The following is a 10,271-nucleotide window of genomic DNA, read 5'->3' as shown; positions in this document are numbered from 1 at the left end:
TCTGCTGCAGAGAATAACCAATAAAGACGCACTTCTCAGCTTTTGGATCCAACTTGGACCTCAACTCATCTGGCACATGGACATAGGCAATGCAACCAAAAATTTTCAAATGAGAAATATCTGGTTTCCTACCAGCATACATCTCCTCTAGCGTCATGCCATGTATTGCTGCAGTGGGAGTCCTGTTCATTATATAAACTGCTGTAGCAACTGCTTCAGCCCAATAATAATCTGGTAGATCTTTTTCATTTAGCATAGCCCGATATACTTCTCCAATATGCCTGTTTTTCCTTTCTGCAATTCCCTTGTGCTGTGGGGTATGACTGCATGAATATTGCTGCTTTATGCCATGCTCCTGCAGGAACCTTGCAAACTCATTTGAGAGGTACTCTCCCCCTCCATCTGACCTTAGGCTTTTTTTTTGCAGGCCTGTTTCTTTTTCAACCATAGCTTTAAAAGCTTTGAAGTGCCCAAACACTTCACTTTTCTTTTTCATAAAATACACCCAAAGTTTTCTACTGAAGTCATCAATAAATGTGACAAAATAGTGACAGCCTCCAATAGATGCAGCTTTAGTAGTCCACACATCAGAGTGGATTAATTCCAATGGCTTTTTACTCTCTTGAACATGCCTAGGAAAAGGTTTCCTTGCCTGTTTCCCAAATTGACAGACTTCACAAACCTTGTGCATTTCTGCAACCTTGAATTTAGGCAATCCTGCAACAATATTTTGGGCTTGCATTGATTTAAGTCGCTGTATATTAACATGACCAATGCGTTTGTGCCAGATATCAATATCTGCAACTACACCGGTCCCATGTGCAAACATTGCTGCACTCAATTCAGGCATGTCCGCATCCAACATAAACATCCTGCCCTTCTTCTTTCCTTTTGCTATCAAGCGACCATTATTTTTCATATCCTCAACAAAGCATCCATGAGGATTAAATCTGACCTGCAAGCCTTGCTCAACCATCTGACCAACAGAAACCAGGTTCTTGGTGATGTTCGGGACATGAAATACATCAGACAAGTATTTCTTTTTCCCATCCTGCATAGACAAAGGAATTTTGCCAATCTGCACAATAGGATGTGCAATATCATCACCAGTCTCCACAAATCTTGGTTTTTCGATTTTCCTTGCATCCTACATCCATTCAGCATGACCTGTCATGTGGTTTGACGCACCTGAGTCAACATACCACACATCATTGCTTTCTTCTGCACTTGTCACAGAATTTGTCATATGCTGCACCATAAACAAATGCTAATTTCTGTCATCACCCTGTCTACTAGAGGATGCATAATTGCCTTGCTGCAATTTTCCATTCATAATGTCATTCTGCTTTTTGTAGCAGTCTTTAGCCATATGCCCCATTTTACCACAATAGTAGCATTCAACATTGCTGTTTGCATTTTGGCCTCTCTGCCATCCACCACGACCTCTTTGGCTCCCCCTGCCTCTAGAGTTACCACGTCCTCCTGCATAGGACTGGTTTTCTTGCATTTGCTGCATATTCTGATTTCTACCATGGCCTGCAGATCGGCCTCCTCTACCTCTGCCTCTACCTCTGCCAGCATTTGAGTAGAAGGACAGTTTCTTTTGAAGTTCCTGCTGAAGAAGATGCACCACCATTTCTCTGCTCTTCATAAATTAGAAGAGCAATCAACTCCTCAAAATCATGAAACTTTTCACGGACGGCAATGGATGTCCGGAACTGTGCATAATCCTTTCCTAGACCATTCAAGGTCACAGAAACTAAATCGTCATCATCCACTGGCGACCCAATGGAAGCAAGTGCATCCGCAATTTTCTTCACCTTCATGTGGTAGTCATTGATGCTCATATTTTCTCTTTGCACATTGTGCAGCTCCTACTTGAGCTGCATTTTCCTGGCTTGCGTATTTGTGCTGTACATTTTTGCCAAAGTATCCCATGCCTCCTTTGGTGTACTTGCATTCTGAATATGCACAATCATGGAGTCCGAAATACTGATAAACAACCAGTACATAACTTTCCTGGCTCTCTCATGCCATCCTTTGAATGCCTGCATTTCCTGTTGATTGGGAACATTAGGAAGAATAGGTTCTTCTTCATTTCCTGTAATGAACTCCCAATAGCCTTTTCCCATCAAGAAATTCGTCATTCTAAACTTCCATGCATGGAAGTTGTTCTTGTCAAGCTTTTCAGTGACAATCTGTGAAAGAGAATCAGATGCCATTACAGAACACTGCAAAATATTCTGTCACTGCAAAAAACATAGCTTTTGCCTCACACAGGCAGATCTGCAAAACTGACGAAAGTGGTATTTCACCACACAGTCACTTCCTAGTGACGATTTTGCATCAACAGGAAACAAGCATGAATCTGCAACTCCCAATGTCTCTGCGCACAGGCATACGATGCAATTTCTGCGGCAACTTTTCACCGAGAACAGTGGTCGCACAGCAAAAACAGGGCCTTTTTCTGAGTTCTTGTGGAGAACTTCCGCCTCCAAAACGGGCCCCGAAATGACCTCGAATCAAAAAAATAAAGTTACCAAGGGCTTCGCCATTCCCGCAGCATATAATGCCCTCTCGCCACACCGCGAAGGGCGTCTCAATCTGAGACAGTGCACTCTTACACTTCCGGCTGTGCTGCCTGCAGAGATTTGCTCCCAAACTCGAAAAAGGAAAGCAACACTGGTCCTCTTACCAAGACACTGCGAACTTCGTTTGCTTTCTTGAGCTCCTTACCACGAACAAGGCTCTGATACCATGTTAAGATAGTGGGAGAGAGGGAAGGAGTCTCACTTGAGGCTTTCTCACAATCACAATGGGGGAATACACACAAAGGTGGAGGCTGAAAACAGTTTTCCTCTTCTTAGTTGTGAAAGCCAAAAGAACTCTAATACAAAGAAAATAGAAGAACCCTATATGTGGGTCTCAAACCAAACTCAACTAACTAAGGTGGCATACTAACTGAGCCACAAACTAGAGTAGATAAGGATAGCTGTCATCCAGCTATTATTCGTGGGCGGTGTACCAACCGCATCTGTAGCTAACAAGTCGGTGACATAAATGCAAACGGTCACCCTGGCATATCGTGAGTGGAGCTCTATATCTCAACACTTATTACCTTCCCCTCTCCCATTCCATTCTTCCCTCCCCACTCTCACTTCCACTTCCCATTACTCACTTGCCATTTGAAAACTATTAATATATTATTATACTATTTTTTATACTTATTATCATACACCCCTATTACTTCCCTCTCCCATTCCACTCCTCCCTCCTCACTCCCACTTCCACTTCCCATTACTCACTTGCTATACACATTTGCAAACTATTAATATATTATTATATGATTTTTTATACTATTTGCAAACTTACATGTGGGCAAAATCACAGGTGTCAAAGCGATCCTATTGTGGTCATACAACAACTGTGCTTTTATTCAAGGGCATATTTATCCTCATCAACAAGCTTATTTACTCAAGGTAAGAAGTGCATAATTTGTGCACTAGGTGTTTACTTTGTTGTATCAAAATTGTTTGCCACACATACACACATATACACATACCGAGAATTTTCTAATATTATCGCATCTACATTTCTCCGATGGGCACAAAACTTTGTACAAGCCTCAACCTAGGTCGTATTGACTTGCATACAAAGTGGTGCACCCATCCCATAAGTACTTGTTCGGATAACACACCTCCAAACGTATTTTTATGACGATTGTGCAAAGTGGTGTATAATGTGAGATCGACTATGCAAAGCATATCCAATGGACACAAGACTTTGCACATTCCTCAACCTAGGCAGTATTGACTTGTGTGCAAAGTGGCATCCCCATCCGATAAGTACTTGTTTGAAAAATACACCTACGATCGTGTTTTTTGACGGTTGTACATGACACTAAGGCCAAAAACGGTATTTAATACTCAATCTACCATGTAAAGCATATCCGATGGACACAATACTTTGCACGTGCCTCAAAAGCAGTGGTATGGTATTCCATGCAAAGCGGAACGCCCATTCAATAAGTACGTTTTAGAATATCATACCTAGGACCATGTTTTTTATTGGTTGTTGTCCATGACACTAAGGCAAAAACGTTGATTTATGCTTAATCGACAATGCAACGCATATGCGATCATCACAATACTTTCCACACATCTCAACCTAGGTATTATTGACTTACATGCAAAGTGGCGTGCCCATCCCATAAGTACTTAGTCGAATAACACATCTAGGACCGCGTGTTTTGACGGTTGTGCATGACACTAAGGCCAAAACAGTGTTTAATGCTTGTTCAACAATGCAAAGCATATCCGATGGGCACAATACTTTGCACACACCTTCAACTAGGTTGAATTGACTTATATGCAAAGTGGCACGCCATCCCATAAGTGCTTGATCGAATAACATACCTAGCAGCGTGTTTTTTTACGGATGTGCATGACACTAGAGCAAAAATAGTATTTAATGCTCGATCGACCATGCAAAGCATATCCGATGGGCACAACACTTTTTGTACGCCTCAACCTAGGTGGTATTGAAATTTTCTCAATGAGTCACACCCATCCGATAAGTACTTGGTCAGATAACACACCTAAGAGCGTGTTTTTTTGCGGATGTCCATATCACTAGGGAAAAAATGGTGTATAATGCGGGATCGACCATGCAAAGCATATCCGATGGTGAAAATACTTTGCACGCACCTCAACGTAGTTGAAACAGACTTGCGTGCAAAGTCGAGCCCCCATCCGATAAGTACTTATTTGAATAACACGCCTACGGTCGTGTTTTTATATGGTTGTGCATGACACAAAGACAAAAACGGTGTTTTATGCTTGATCGACAATGCAAAGCATATCCGATGGGCATAATACTTTGCACACACCTTCAACTAGGTGGAATTGACTTACATGCAAAGTGGCATTCCCATCGCATAAGTACTTGATCGGATAACACACCTAGCAGCTTATTTTTTTACGGATGTGCATGACACTAAGGCAAAAATGGTATTTAATGCTCGATCGACCATGCAAAGCATATCTGATGGGCACAATACTTTTCCTATACCTTAACCTAGGTGGTATTGAAATGTTCTCAAAGAGGCACACCCATCCGATAAGTACTTGGGCAGACAACATACCTAAGGGCATGTTTTTTTGCGGATGTGCATATCACTACGGGAAAAACGTTGTATAATGCGTAATCGACCATGCAGAGCATATCCAATGCTGACAATACTTTGCCAGCATCTCAACCTAGTTGAAACAAACTTGCGTGCAAAGTGGAGCCGCCATCCGATAAGTACTTGCTTGATTAACACACTTAGGAGGTGTTTTTGCATAGTTGTGCATGACACTAAGGCAAAAACGGTGTTTTATGCTTGATCGACAATGCAAAGCATATCCGATGGGCACAATACTTTGCACACACCTTCAACTAGGTGGAATTGACTTACATGCAAAGTGGCACACCCATCCCATAAGTGCTTGATCGGATAACATACCTAGCAGCGTGTTTTTTTTTACGGATGTGCATGACACTAGAGCAAAAATAGTATTTATTGCTCGATCGACCATGCAAAGGATATCCGATGGGCACAACACTTTTCCTACACTGCAAGCTAGGTGGTATTGAAATTTTCTCAAAGAGGCACACCCATCCGATAAGTACTTGGTTAGATAACACCCCTAAGGGCGTATTTTTTTGCGGATGTGCATATCAATAGGAAAAAACGATGTATAATGCGTGATCGACCATGCAAATCATATCCGATGGTGACAATACTTTGCGCACACCTCAATGTAGTTGAAACGGACTTGCGTGCAAAGTGGAGTCCCCATCCGATAAGTACTTGTTTAATTAACACACTTAGGACCGTGTTTTTTCATGGTTGTGCATGACACTAAGGCAAAAACGGTGTTTTATGCTTGATCGACAATGCAAAGCATATCCGATGGGCACAATACTTTTCACACACCTTCAACTAGGTGGAATTGACTTACATGCAAAGTGGCACACCCATCCCATAAGTGCTTGATCAGATAACATACCTAGCAGCGTGTTTTTTTATAGATGTGCATGACACTAGAGCAAAAATAGTATTTATTGCTCGATCGATCATGGAAAGGATATCCGATGGCCACAACACTTTTGCTACGCCTCAAACTAGGTGGTATTGGAATGTTCTCAAAGAGGCACACCCATCCGATAAGTACATGGTCAGATAACACACCTAAGGGCGTGTTTTTTTGCGGATGTGCATATCACTCGGGAAAAAATGGTGTATAATGTGTGATCGACCATGCAAAGCATATCCGATGGTGACAATACTTTGCACGCACCTCAACGTAGTTGAAACGGACTTGCGTGCAAACTGGAGCCCCCATCCGATAAGTACTTGTTTGAATAACACACCTAGGACCATGTTTTTTCATGGTTGTGCATGACACTAAGGCAAAAACGGTGTTTTATGCTTGATCGACAATGCAAAGCATATCCTATGGGCACAATACTTTGCAAACACCTTCAACTAGGTGGAATTGACTTACATGCAAAGTGGCACGCCCATCCCATAAGTGCTTGATTGGATAACATACCTAGTAGCGTGTTTTTTTACCTCGGGGGGGTCACTCATCATATGTAACCCTATCACGTGAGTTCAACAGAAGGATATTTTTTATTCCTAAAATTTACAGAAATAAATATACATAAGGGACTATTTAAAATAGTTTTGGAAAAAATTTACAGATTTGTATAGAAAAGGGGTACATTTTATTAATGAAAAAATTTACAGATAAGGGATTTTAAATATAGGCCTTGAACGCACGTGATATAGAGGGTTTATACATAGTGACCCCCCTGAGTTTTTTACGGATGTGCATGACACTAGAGCAAAAATAGTATTTAATGCTTGATCGACCATGCAAAGGATATCCGATGGGCACAACACTTTTCGTACCCCTCAACCTAGGTGGTATTGAAATGTTCTCAATGAGGAACACCCATCCGATAAGTACTTGGTCAGATAACACACCTAATGGCGTGTTTTTTTGCGGATGTCCATATCACTAGGGAAAAAATGGTGTATAATGCATGATCGACCATGCAAACCATATCCAATGGTGACAATACTTTGCACACACCTCAACGTAGTTAAAATGGACGTGCGTGCAGAGTGGAGTCCCCATCCAATCAGTACTTATTCGAATAACACACCTACGGCCGTGCTTTTATATGGTTGTGCATGACACAAAGGAAAAAACGGTGTTTTATGCTTGATCGACAATGCAAAGCATATTCGATGGACACAATACTTTGCACACACCTTCAACTAGGTGGAATGGACTTACATGCAAAGTGGCATTCCCATCGCATAAGTACTTGATCGGATAACACACCTAGCAGCGTGTTTTTTTACGGATGTGCATGACACTAAGGCAAAAATGGTATTTAATGCTCGATCGACCATGCAAAGCATGTCCGATGGGCACAATAATTTTCCTACACCTTAACCTAGATGCTATTGAAATGTTCTCAAAGAGGCACACCCATCCGATAAGTACTTGGTCATATAACGTACATAAGGGCATGTTTTTTTGCGGATGTGCATATCACTACGGGAAAAACGTTGTATAATGCGTAATCGACCATGCAGAGCATATCCGATGGTGACAATACTTTGCATGCATCTCAACCTAGTTGAAATGGACTTGTGTGCAAACTAGAGCCCCCATCCGGTAAGTACTTGTTTGAATAACACACCTAGGACCGTGTTTTTTCATGGTTCTGCATGACACTAAGGCAAAAACGGTGTTTTATGCTTGATCGACAATGCAAAGCATATCCGATGGGCACAATACTTTGCACACACCTTCAACTAGGTCGAATTGACTTACATGCATAGTGGCACGCCCATACCATAAGTGCTTGATCGGATAACATACCTAGCAGCGTGTTTTTTTACGGATGTGCATGACACTAGAGCAAAAATAGTATTTAATGCTCGATCGACCATGCAAAGGATATCCGATGGGCACAACACTTTTTGTATGCCTCAACCTAGGTGGTATTGAAATGTTCTCAATGAGGCACACCCATCCGATAAGTACTTGGTCAGATAACACACCTAATGGCGTGTTTTTTTGCGGATGTCCATATCACTAGGGAAAAAATGGTGTATAATGCGTGATCGACCATGCAAAGCATATCGGATGGTGACAATAATTTGCATGCACCTCAACATAGTTCAAAGGGACTTGCGTGCAAAGTGTATCCCCCATCCGATAAGTACTTATTTGAATAACACACCTACGGCCGTGTTTTTATATGGTTGTGCATGACACAAAGGCAAAAACGGTGTTTTATGCTTGATCGACAATGCAAAGCATATCCGATGGGCACAATACTTTGCACACATCTTCAACTAGGTGGAATTGACTTACTTGCAAACTGGCATTCCGATCGCATAAGTACTTGATCGGATAACACACCTAGCAGCGTGTTTTTTTACGGATGTGCATGACACTAAGGCAAAAATGGTATTTAATGCTCGATCGACCATGCAAAGCATATCCGATGGGCACAATACTTTTCCTACACCTTAAGCTAGGTGGTATTGAAATGTTCTCCAATAGGCACACCCATCCGATAAGTACTTGGTCAGATAACATACCTAAGGGCATGTTTTTTTGCGAATGTGCATATCACTACGGGAAAAATATTGTATAATGCATAATCGACCATGCAGAGCATATCCCATGGTGACAATACTTTGCGCGCATCTCAACCTAGTTGAAACGGACTTGCGTGCAAACTGGAGCCCCCATTCGATAAGTACTTGTTTGAATAACACACCTAGGACCGTGTTTTTTCATGGTTGTGCATGACCCTAAGGCAAAAACGGTGTTTTATGCTTGATCGACAATGAAAAGCATATCCGATCGGCACAATACTTTGCACACACCTTCAACTAGGTGGAATTGACTTACATGCAAAGTGGTACGCCCATCCCATAAGTGCTTGATTGTATGACATACCTAGTAGCGTGTTTTTTACGGATGTGCATGACACTAGAGCAAAAATAGTATTTAATGCTCGATCGACCATGCAAAGGATATCCGATGGGCACAACACTTTTTGTACGCCTCAACCTAGGTGGTATTGAAATGTTCTCAATGAGGCACACCCATCCGATAAGTACTTGGTCAGATAACACACCTAATGGCGTGTTTTTTTGCGGATGTCCATATCACTAGGGAAAAAATGGTGTATAATGCGTGATCGACCAAGCAAAGCATATCCGATGGTGACAATACTTTGCACGCACCTCAACGTAGTTGAAAGAGACTTGCATGCAAAGTGGATCCCCCATCCGATAAGTACTTATTTGAATAACACACCTACGGCCGTGTTTTTATATGGTTGTGCATGACACAAAGGCAAAAACGGTGTTTTATGCTTGATCGACAACGCAAAGCATATCCGATGGGCACAATACTTTGCACACACCTTCAACTAGGTGGAATTGACTTACATGCAAAGTGGCATACCCATCGCATAAGTACTTGATCGGATAACACACCTAGCAGCATGTTTTTTTACGGATGTACATGACACTAAGGCAAAAATGGTATTTAATGCTCGATCGACCATGCAAAGCATATCCGATCGGCACAATACCTTTCCTACACCTTAAGCTAGGTGGTATTGAAATGTTCTCAAATAGGCACACCCATCCGATAAGTACTTGGTCAGATAACATACCTAAGGGCATGTTTTTTTGCGGATGTGCATATCACTACGGGAAAAACGTTGTATAATGCATAATCGACCATGCAGAGCATATCCGATGGTGAAAATACTTTGCACGCATCTCAACCTAGTTGAAACGGACTTGCGTGCAAACTGGAGCCCCCATCCGATAAGTACTTGTTTGAATAACACACCTAGGACCGTGTCTTTTCATGGTTCTGCATGACACTAAGGCAAAAAAGGGTGTTTTATGCTTGATCAACAATGCAAAGCATATACGATGGGCACAATACTTTGCACACACCTTCAACTAGGTGGAATTTACTTACATGCAAAGTGCCACGCCCATCCCATAAGTGCTTGATCGGAAAACATACCTAGTAGTGTGTTTTTTTACAGATGTGCATGACACTAGAGCAAAAATAGTATTTAATGCTCGATCGACCATGCAAAGGATATCCGATGGGCACAACACTTTTTGTATGCCTCAACCTAGGTGGTATTGAAATGTTCTCAAT

This window comes from Dipteris shenzhenensis, chromosome 10 (genome assembly GCF_047967505.1).
Source record: "Dipteris shenzhenensis isolate YYH24624 ecotype China chromosome 10, Dip_SZ_1.0, whole genome shotgun sequence".
Taxonomy (NCBI): Eukaryota; Viridiplantae; Streptophyta; class Polypodiopsida; order Gleicheniales; family Dipteridaceae; genus Dipteris; species Dipteris shenzhenensis.
The sequence above is the reverse complement of the archived record's forward strand: the minus strand, read 5'-3'. Positions refer to the sequence as shown.